Source organism: Salmo trutta, unplaced genomic scaffold (genome assembly GCF_901001165.1).
Source record: "Salmo trutta unplaced genomic scaffold, fSalTru1.1, whole genome shotgun sequence".
NCBI classification, from domain to species: Eukaryota; Metazoa; Chordata; class Actinopteri; order Salmoniformes; family Salmonidae; genus Salmo; species Salmo trutta.
The window spans coordinates 2,552,996-2,565,495 of record NW_021822941.1 but is presented as its reverse complement, the minus strand read 5'-3'; positions in this window follow the sequence as shown (position 1 = coordinate 2,565,495).

The following is a 12,500-nucleotide window of genomic DNA, read 5'->3' as shown; positions in this document are numbered from 1 at the left end:
TCTTTAAAATGGGATATAATAGTTGTATGTTTGAGAAATTTGAATTATTAGATTTTTGTTGTTTTGAATTTGCCGCCCTGCTATTTCACTGACTGTTGAATAGTGTGTCCCGCAGGTGGGACGCTAGCGTTCCACATACCCCAGAGAGGTTAATTGATCAGGTCAGTTTTTCTGTCTTTCTTAGCAGCTTGGTGCTTTGTAGCTGTATTAAGCACTTTAGTGTGAAGTGAGAGGTGTGAAAACTCTTGAGCCTAAAAATGGAGAAAAAACTCCTCAAGGACAATCCAGAGGCAACTTCATTTTCCACACAGACCATCCCCTGGTACAGTGCTATATTAACCAGACCATCCCCTGGCATGGCACAGTGCTATATTAACCAGACCATCTCCTGGCACAGTGCTATATTACCAGACCATCCCCTGGCATGGTGCTGTGCTATATTAACCAGACCATCTCCTGGCACAGTTGCTATATTAACCAGACCATCCCCTGTCATGGCACAGTGCTATATTAACCGACCATCCCCTGACAGTGCTATAGTTAACCAGACCATCTCCTGGCATGGCACAGTGCTATATTAACCAGACCATCCCCTGGCATGACACAGTGCTATATTAACCAGACCATCCCCTGGCATGGCACAGTGCTATATTAACCAGACCATCCCTGGCATGACACAGTGCTATATTACCAGACCATCCCCTGGCATGGCACAGTGCTATATTAACCAGAACCATGCCCCTGCATGGCACAGTGCTATATTAACCAGACCATCTCCTGGCATGGCACAGTGCTTATATTAACCAGAACCATCCCCCTGGCATGACACAGTGCTATATTAACCAGACCATCCCCTGGCACAGTGCTATATTAACCAGACCATCCCCTGGCATGGCACAGTGCTATATTAAACCAGACCATCCCCTGGCATGGCACAGTGCTATATTAACCAGACCATCCCCCTGGCACAGGTGCTATATTAACCAACCATCCCCTGGCACATGTGCTATATTGAACACCAGACCATCCCCTGACCAGTGCTATATTAACCAGACCATCTCCTGGCATGGCACAGTGCTATATTAACCAGACCATCCCCTGGCATGACACAGTGCTATATTAACCAGACCATCTCCTGGCATGGCACAGTGCTATATTAACCAGACCATCCCCTGGCATGACACAGTGCTATATTAACCAGACCATCCCCTGGCATGGCACAGTGCTATATTAACCAGACCATCCCCTGGCATGGCACAGTGCTATATTAACCAGACCATCTCCTGGCATGGCACAGTGCTATATTAACCAGACCATCCCCTGGCATGACACAGTGCTATATTAACCAGACCATCCCTGGCACAGTGCTATATTAACCAGACCATCCCCTGGCATGGCACAGTTCTATATTAACCAGACCATCCCCTGGCATGGCACAGTGCTATATTAACCAGACCATCCCCTGGCACAGTGCTATATTAACCAGACCATCCCCTGGCACAGTGCTATATTAACCAGACCATCCCCTGGCATGGCACAGTGCTATATTAACCAGACCATCCCTGGCATGGCACAGTGTTATATTAACCAGACCATCCCCTGGCATGGCACAGTGCTATATTAACCAGACCATCCCCTGGCATGGCACAGTGCTATATTAACCAGACCATCCCCTGGCATGGCACAGTGTTATATTAACCAGACCATCCCCTGGCATGGCACAGTGCTATATTAACCAGACCATCCCCTGGCATGACACAGTGCTATATTAACCAGACCATCCCCTGGCATGGCACAGTGCTATATTAACCAGACCATCCCCTGGCATGGCACAGTGTTATATTAACCAGACCATCTCCTGGCATGGCACAGTGCTATATTAACCAGACCATCCCCTGGCATGACACAGTGCTATATTAACACAGACCATCCCCTGGCATGGCACAGTGCTATATTAACCAGACCATCCCCTGGCATGGCACAGTGTTATATTAACCAGACCATCCCCTGGGCATGACACAGTGCGATATTAACCAGACCATCCCCTGGCATGGCACAGTGTTATATTAACCAGACCATCCCCTGGCATGGCACAGTGCTATATTAACCAGACCATCCCCTGGCATGGCACAGTGTTATATTAACCAGACCATCTCCTGGCATGGCACAGTGCTATATTAACCAGACCATCTCCTGGCATGGCACAGTGCTATATTAACCAGACCATCCCCTGGCATGGCACAGTGTTATATTAACCAGACCATCCCCTGGCATGGCACAGTGCTATATTAACCAGACCATCTCCTGGCATGACACAGTGCTATATTAACCAGATCATCCCCTGGCATGGCACAGTGCTATAAGAGCAACCTACCTCTATATCATTAGAGAGGGTATTGGCCCAGGGTGGAAACTCAGAATACTAGACATTGAGGAAATTGAAACAACCTCTGTCAACCTCTACAAGTCTGGGACAGTAATGGTGCAGGGCATCCTCATGCAGTTCCAGCAGGACTTTGATGTGATCAAAGTGAAAGCACAGCAGGAAAAAGTCTCTCTCTGTGACGACTCCCCCATCCTGAGTCAGTCTGATCACACCTCTTCAAACATTCCTGCAGACGTGGATAGTCTCTGAATGAAGAGGTGAGACAGCTGAGGTGTGACAGAGAGCAGGAGCCCAGAATACATCATAACACCCCAGAATGACATCATAATACCCCAGAACGACATCATAATACCCCAGAAAGACATCATAATACCCCAGAATGACATCGTAATCCCCAAGAATGAAATCATAATCCCCCCAGAATGACATCATAATACCCCAGAATGACATCATAATCCCCCATCATACATCATAATCGCCAAGAATGACATCATAATCCCCCCAGAATGACATCATAATACCCCAGAATACATCATAATATCCCAGAATGACATCATAATCCCCCAGAATGACATCATAAACCCTCAGAATGACATCATAATACCCCAGAAAGACATCATAATCCCCCAGAATACATCATAATCCCCAAGAATGACATCATAATCCCCCAGAATGACATCATAATACCCCAGAATACATCATAATACCCCAGAATGACATCATAATCCCTCAGAATGACATCATAATCCCCCAGAGAAGCCAGCATAACAGCTCACTTCAGATCCGGACCCCAACACAACAATGGGACAGACAACGCAGGATCCACCAACCCAACAGACCCCACCCTCTCCTAACAGCCCCCCTGTCAGCTTCCCTGATAGCTCTCTTGACGACCCCCACGCATCCACTGAGGACACACAAAAGCCAGAGATTGTGCTCCTCATTGACTCAAATCGAAAATACATTCAAGAGTAAAAACTTTTCCCAAACACAAAGTGGCTAAGCTCTGGTGCCCAAACACTAGGTATGCCCTGGAGCTGTTGTCAGAGGACAGACTAAGTTCCCCCAGCCACATCATAATTCACACGGGCACAAATGACCTCAGGGCTAGGCAGGAAAGGGTGGCCACAGCACTCAAGGGAATGTTTGGAAAAACTTCTTCCACTTTCACCAACGTACAAGTGGTTATCTCCACCCTGCTGCCATGAAAAGATGTTCACCCTGCCACCATACAGCGGGTGAATGCAAGCATTTCACGAGACTGTGCCTCAAAACGTAATGTGTACCTGATCCACCACTCCACAGCCTTTACAACCAGGTCCACCTCTTTAAGGCAGCCATCCCATCTTTTGCCAGGACCTTGAAGGACGTCACCCTCAACCATAGCCCCAGCACCTCACACAGGAGCAACAGAGCAACGGACACCCAACCCAGACCAGCGAGACACCCTCCCAGACCTGCAAGACTCCCTTCTGAAGGACCTGCACCGAGAGAACCCACGCCAAGAGGACCTACACCCAGACCACAGCATCACCAGCCACACCCCAACCAGCTAAGACCACGCCAAGCAAACCCTGGCCACACTCCATATCAGACCTATGCCCCTTCTGCCCACCCCATGCAAAGACCACAGCAGGACATATGCCCAGGCTGTAAGCAGAGCAAAAGGCACAACCCCCACTATCACACCCGCCCAAGCCCCATCCTGCGACCTAAGAGGTATTTATCAGATGCTCAACGTGCTCTGCTCACACCTACTGTGATGGTCCGGGCCTAAACCACAAGAAAACAACACTAGACAATATGGAACACAAAGCTTTAACTATCTCATCCTGGAATATACAAAGTCTGAGGTCATCTGTCTTTGGCCTAAATAGCAGGAATCCAGACTTCAACAAAGAAATTGGAAATACAGACAATGTCATCCTACAAGAAACCTAGTATAAAGGAGACGGACTCACTGGTTACCCTCTAGGTTACAGAGAGCTGGTAGTCCCATCCACCAAACTACCAGGTGCGAAACAGGGAAGAGACTCAGGGGGTATGCTAATTTATTGTAGAGCAGACCTAACCAAGGCCTCCTTTCTCGCTCGCGTTTTTTCAGTTCTGCCCACAAATTTTCTTTAGGGTTGAGGTCATCATGTTGTGGGGGTGCTTTTCTGCAGGAGGTGCACTTCACTTCACAAAATAGATGGCATCATGAGGTAGGAAAATATGTGGATATATTGAAGCAATGTGGATATATTGAAGCTAGGTGTAGTAAAATGACTCTCAGAACTTCCTTGTCAGATTTTGGCTTTTTTTTTTGTCCAGGAAATTGATTTTACTTTTAACAATACACTTTTTTGACAGTTTGAAAAAGAGAGACGGGGAGAAGGGATGGGAGAAGAAGAGAAAAGAGGGAAAGAGAGAGAGAAAGAGAGAGAGAAAGAGAAGAGAGAGAGAGAGAGAGAGAGAGAGAGAGGAGAGAGAGAGAGAGAGAGAGAGAGAGAGAGAGAGAGAGAGAGAAAGAGAGAGAGAAGAGAGAGAGAGAGAGAGAGAGAGAGGAGAGAGAGAGAGAGAGAGGAGAGAGAGAGAGAGAAGAGAGAGAAGAGAGAGAGAAGAGAGAAGAGAGAGAGAGAGATAGAGAGAGAGAAGAAGAGAGAAGGAGTAGAGAAGAGAGAGAGAGAAGAAGAGGAGAGAGAGAGAAGGAGAGAGAGAAAAAGAGGAGAGAGAGAGAGAGAGAGAGAGAGAAGAGAGAGAGAGAGAGAGGAAAGAGAGAGTGAGAGAGAGAGAGAGAGAGTAGGTAAGGAGAAAGAGGAGTAGAGAGAGGAGAGAGAGAGAGAGAGAGAGAGAGAGAAGAGAGAGAGAGGAGAGAGAGAGGAGAGAAGAGAGAGAGCAGAGAGAGAGAGAGAGAGAGAGAGGAGAGAGAGAGAGAAGACGAGAGAGAGAGAAGAGAGAGAGAGAGAGAGAGAGAGGGAGAGGAGATGAGAAGAGGAGAGATTAGACGAGAGAAGGAGAGAGAGAGAGAGAGAGAGAGAGAGAAGAGGGAGAGAGAAGAGAGAGACAGAGAGAGAGAAGAGAGAGAAGAGAGAAGAAGGGACATAATGATTCCCTCAGCTAAGATGAGAAGATGAAGGATGAATGGCCACCATTATATAATAGGGAAAAAAAGTGCAAAGAGAAAGAGAGAGAAAGATGAGGATGTACAGTCATCAATCTAGCTTTGAAAGGTCATCTAATGTCTCTCTCTCTCTAAAGGCCTCCAGTGAGACATTTCAGCTGATGGACAGGCTAAAGTGCTCTTTTAGCACCTCTCAAACTCTGTGTTGTTTTATGAATGGCCCACACATTAAAAAGAGAGCCCACTACAACCTTCAAAAGAGGTGTCCTAGACATTTTCTTACCTTAAATGTAATCTTGACTTCAGTCGATAATGTGGTCTAAATTTATTTCATGTTGTAAATCACTCTGTGTGACTGAGTGGACTATCTAAACTACATTTTACCCATATAGCAAATGCTCTTATCCAGAGCAATTAGGGTTAAGTGCCTTGCTCGAGAGTTTTCACTTAGACAGCTCCGGGATTCGAACCAGCAACCTTTGTGTTACCGGTCCAATGCGCTTAATTGCAAGGCTACCTGCTACCTGATACAAACATCAATTAATGAACAAAGTGCAACATGCATTAGGAGATGAATGGGAAAGATTAGCTGCTTAGTGTTACTGTTATTTATGGTTACAGCAGAGAGACCGTCAGCAATCAGGCCCAAGTCCATTCAGACTGAACAGAAAAGCTCTCATTACGCCCAGAGGATGGTCACGCCTGGGGCTTGTTCAGCAGCAGTGTCAGGTGTGTGCGTACTGGTAGCGAAGTCAGGTGCAGGAGAGCAGAGATTTGTGAACAGGCGCACACTTTACAGAGGCAAAAGTGCAAAACGCGCAAAACAGTCACAAGACCTATGTTTAACAATAAACATCTTCGTGAAATACCACGGAAAAAACAACCCAGTCTGGCGCGTCAACAATAAACACGTAACACAAAAAATCTTTCACAAAGACATGATGGGGAACAGAGGAATAAATACATGTAGATTTATTGGGGAATGAAAACCAGGTGTGCAGGGAACAAGACAAAACAAATGGAAACATGAAAAAATGGAGCGGCGATGGCTAGAAAGCCGGTGACGCCGATCGCCGAACGAACGAGGAGAGGAGCCGAATTCGGCGGAAGTCGTGACAAGGAGTGAACGTTTTTGGAACGTTCTGATAGAAATAAGCTATGTAGATCACACATGCCTCTCTGACATGTAGAATAAGGAATCACATTGGCTCTGTTCATGGTATTTCTATTTGGAACGTTTGAGAATGTTTGTCATCTGAACGTGGCATTTCATTTACTGGTTTCCCAAGTCGATAGATGTACACCAACGTTTCTCAAACTCGGTCCTCAGATCCGAAGGGGTGCACGTTTTGGTTTTTACTAATGATGAACGTTATGGGCAGTAATCATAAGTGAACACGGGGGGGGGGGGGGGGGGGCAGGACCGAGTTTGGGAAACTCTGATGAAGACTCTATTAGATGAAATATGTGGGCATGACAGGATCTTGCATGAAAGGACAGATATTGAACCAAACAGCGCAGAGGTGGTGAGAGACAAAATGTCCTGAGAGTGAACACCCCAGTTCCTTTATGGCTAAACTGCTACATCTGAATTGTCTATAGCGTCTAGGTTAGGGTTAGGTCTAGGTTAGGGTTAGGGTTAGGCATAAGGTTAGCAGTGTGGTTAAGGTAACGGTTAGGGTTAGGGTTAGGCATAAGGGTAGCAGTGTGGTTAAGGTAACGGTTAGGGTTCGTTTTCAAATCAGAGTTTAAAAAGAAATTGTAGAAATAAACAGGTTTCCTTGACAAACCTGGTTTCCCTGGTGAAAATCCCTGACTGAAAGGCTGGATGGAAACAATAGAAAGACTCAATGAGTAACATGTTAGTAGTAGACATCTCTACAGGATGTGACATCATTAGTAACATGTTAGTAGTAGACATCTCTACAGGATGTGATCATCATTAGTAACATGTTAGTAGTAGACATCTCTACAGGATGTGATCATCATTAGTAACATGTTAGTAGTAGACATCTATACAGGATGTGATCATCATTAGTAACATGTTAGTAGTAGACATCTCTACAGGATGTGATCATCATTAGTAACATGTTAGTAGTAGACATCTCTACAGGATGTGTTCATCATTAGTACATGTTAGTAGTAGACATCTCTACAGGATGTGTTCATCATTAGTAACATGTTAGTAGTAGACATCTCTACAGGATGTGATCATCATTAGTAACATGTTAGTAGTAGACATCTATACAGGATGTGATCATCATTAGTAACATGTTAGTAGTAGACATCTCTACAGGATGTGTTCATCATTAGTAACATGTTAGTAGTAGACATCTCTACAGGATGTGTTCATCATTAGTAACATGTTAGTAGTAGACATCTCTACAGGATGTGGTCATCATTAGTAACATGTTAGTAGTAGACATCTCTACAGGATGTGATCATCATTAGTAACATGTTAGTAGTAGACATCTCTACAGGATGTGATCATCATTAGTACATGTTAGTAGTAGACTCTCTACAGGATGTGTTATCATTAGTAACATGTTAGTAGTAGACATCTCTACAGGATGTGATCATCATTAGTAACATGTTAGTTGTAGACATCTCTACAGGATGTGATCATCATTAGTAACATGTTAGTAGTAGACATCTCTACAGGATGTGTTCATCATTAGTAACATGTTAGTAGTAGACATCTCTACAGGATGTGTTCATCATTAGTAACATGTTAGTAGTAGACATCTCTACAGGATGTGTTCATCATTAGAACATGTTAGTAGTAGAACATCTCTACAGGATGTGACATCATTAGTAACATGTTAGTAGTAGACATCTCTACAGGATGTGATCATCATTAGTAACATGTTAGTAGTAGACATCTCTAAAGGATGTGTTCATCATTAGTAACATGTTAGTAGTAGACATCTCTACAGGATGTGTTCATCATTAGTAACATGTTAGTAGTAGACATCTCTACAGGATGTGATCATCATTAGTAACATGTTAGTAGTAGACATCTCTACAGGATGTGATCATCATTAGTAACATGTTAGTAGTAGACAGATATACAGGATGTGACATCATTAGTAACATGTTAGTAGTAGACATCTCTACAGGATGTGACATCATTAGTAACATGTTAGTAGTAGACATCTCTACAGGATGTGGTCATCATTAGTAACATGTTAGTAGTAGACATCTCTACAGGATGTGATCATCATTAGTAACATGTTAGTAGTAGACAGATATACAGGATGGGACATCATTATTAACATGTTAGTAGTAGACAGATATACAGGATGTGATCATCATTAGTAACATGTTAGTAGTAGACATCTCTACAGGATGTGATCATCATTAGTAACATGTTAGTAGTAGACATCTCTACAGGATGTGACATCATTAGTAACATGTTAGTAGTAGACATCTCTACAGGATGTGATCATCATTAGTAACATGTTAGTAGTAGACATCTCTACAGGATGTGACATCATTAGTAACATGTTAGTAGTAGACATCTCTACAGGATGTGATCATCATTAGTAACATGTTAGTAGTAGACATCTCTACAGGATGTGTTCATCATTAGTAACATGTTAGTAGTAGACATCTCTACAGGATGTGGTCATCATTAGTAACATGTTAGTAGTAGACATCTCTACAGGATGTTATCATCATTAGTAACATATTAGTAGTAGACATCTCTACAGGATGTGATCATCATTAGTAACATGTTAGTAGTAGACATCTCTACAGGATGTGACATCATTAGTAACATGTTAGTAGTAGACATCTCTACAGGATGTGTTCATCATTAGTACATGTTAGTAGTAGACATCCTCTACAGGATGTGACATCATTAGTAAACATGTTAGTAGTAGACATCTCTACAGGATGTGATCATCATTAGTAACATGTTAGTAGTAGACATCTCTACAGGATGTGGTCATCATTAGTAACATGTTAGTAGTAGACATCTCTACAGGATGTTATCATCATTAGTAACATATTAGTATTAGACATCTCTACAGGATGTGTTCATCATTAGTAACATGTTAGTAGTAGACAGATATACAGGATGTGACATCATTAGTAACATGTTAGTAGTAGACATCTCTACAGGATGTGACATCATTAGTAACATGTTAGTAGTAGACAATCCTACAGGATGTGTCATCATTAGTAACATGTTAGTAGTAACATCTCTACAGGATGTGATCATCATTAGTAACATGTAGTAGTAGACAGATACTACAGGATGGGACATCATTAGTAACATGTTAGTAGTAGACGATATACAGGATGTGATCATCATTAGAACATGTTAGTAGGAGACATCTCTACAGGATGTGACATCATTAGTAACATGTTAGTAGTAGACATCTCTACAGGATGTGACATCAATAGTAACATGTTAGTAGTAGACATCTCTACAGGATGTGATCATCATTAGTAACATGTTAGTAGTAGACATCTCTACAGGATGTTTCATCATTAGTAACATGTAGTAGTAGACATCTCTACAGGATGTGTCCTCATTAGTACATGTTAGTAGTAGACATCTCTACAGGATGTGATCACATTAGTACATGTTAGTAGTAGACATCCTCTACAGGATGTGTTCATCCATTAGTAACATGTTAGTAGTAGACATCTCTACAGGAGTGTTCATCATTAGTAACATGTTAGTAGTAGACATCTCTACAGGATGTGACATCATTAGTAACATGTTAGTAGTAGACATCTCTACAGGATGTGACATCATTAGTAACATGTTAGTAGTAGACATCTCTACAGGATGTGACATCATTAGTAACATGTTAGTAGACATCTACAGGATGTGATCATCATTAGTAACATGTTAGTAGTAGACATCTCTACAGGATGTGACATCATTAGTAACATGTTAGTAGTAGACATCTCTACAGGATGTGATCATCATTAGTAACATGTTAGTAGTAGACATCTCTACAGGATGTGATCATCATTAGTAACATGTTAGTAGTAGACAGATATACAGGATGTTATCATCATTAGTAACATGTTAGTAGTAGACATCTCTACAGGATGTGATCATCATTAGTAACATGTTAGTAGTAGACAGATATACAGGATGTTATCATCATTAGTAACATGTTAGTAGTAGACATCTCTACAGGATGTGATCATCATTAGTAACATGTTAGTAGTAGACAGATATACAGGATGTGATCATCATTAGTAACATGTTAGTAGTAGACATCTCTACAGGATGTGTTCATCATTAGTAACATGTTAGTAGTAGACATCTCTACAGGATGTGGTCATCATTAGTAACATGTTAGTAGTAGACAGATATACAGGATGGGACATCATTAGTAACATGTTAGTAGTAGACATCTCTACAGGATGTGTTCATCATTAGTAACATGTTAGTAGTAGACATCTCTACAGGATGTGACATCATTAGTAACATGTTAGTAGTAGACATCTCTACAGGATGTGTTCATCATTAGTAACATGTTAGTAGTAGACATCTCTACAGGATGTGATCATCATTAGTAACATGTTAGTATAGACATCTCTACCAGGAATGTGATCATCATTAGTAACATGTTAGTAGTAGACATCTCTACAGGATGTGACATCATTAGTAACATGTTAGTAGTAGACATCTCTACAGGATGTGACATCATTAGTAACATGTTAGTAGTAGACATCTCTACAGGATGTGACATCATTAGTAACATGTTAGTAGTAGACATCTCTACAGGATGTGACATCATTAGTAACATGTTAGTAGTAGACATCTCTACAGGATGTTATCATCATTAGTAACATGTTAGTAGTAGACATCTCTACAGGATGTGTTCATCATTAGTAACATGTTAGTAGTAGACATCTCTACAGGATGTTATCATCATTAGTAACATGTTAGTAGTAGACATCTCTACAGGATGTTATCATCATTAGTAACATGTTAGTAGTAGACATCTCTACAGGATGTGTTCATCATTAGTAACATGTTAGTAGTAGACATCTCTACAGGATGTGACATCATTAGTAACATGTTAGTAGTAGACATCTCTACAGGATGTGACATCATTAGTAACATGTTAGTAGTAGACATCTCTACAGGATGTTATCATCATTAGTAACATGTTAGTAGTAGACATCTCTACAGGATGTTATCATCATTAGTAACATGTTAGTAGTAGACATCTCTACAGGATGTTATCATCATTAGTAACATGTTAGTAGTAGACATCTCTACAGGATGTGTTCATCATTAGTAACATGTTAGTAGTAGACATCTCTACAGGATGTGACATCATTAGTAACATGTTAGTAGTAGACATCTCTACAGGATGTGATCATCATTAGTAACATATTAGTATTAGACATCTCTACAGGATGTGATCATCATTAGTAACATATTAGTATTAGACAGATCCATCCCATCTCTAAGACAGCTTATTCATATGATCAACTAATCAATTGAGACTTTGTTGTAACTAGACTTCACTATTGACACAAACATAATATCCCTTCCTACGTTTCATCCTTCCTTACCTCTATGTTCACTGCAGTTTAATATCTTCTTCTCTCTCTCTCTCTCTTTCTCTCTCTCTCCTCTTTCTCTCTCTCTTTCTCTCTCTCTTCTCTCTATCTCTCTCTTCTCTCTTTCCCTTCTCTCTCTCTCTCTCTGTCTCTCTCTCTCTCTCTCTCTCTCTCTCTCTCTCTCCTCTCCTCTCTCTCTCTCCCTTTATATGTGTCTCCTGTCTCTCTTTCCCTCTCTCTCTCTCTCTCTCTGTCTCTCTCTCTTCTTTCCCTCTCTCTCTCTCTCTGTCTCTCTCTCTCTCTCTCTCTCTCTCTCTCTCTCTCTCTCTCTCTCTCTCCCTTTATATGTGTCTCTCTGTCTCTCTTTCCCTCTCTCTCTCTCTCTCTGTCTCTCTCTCTCTCTCTCTCTCTCTCTCTCTCTCTCTCTCTCTTCTCTCCTTTATATGTGTCTCTCGTCTCTTCTATCCC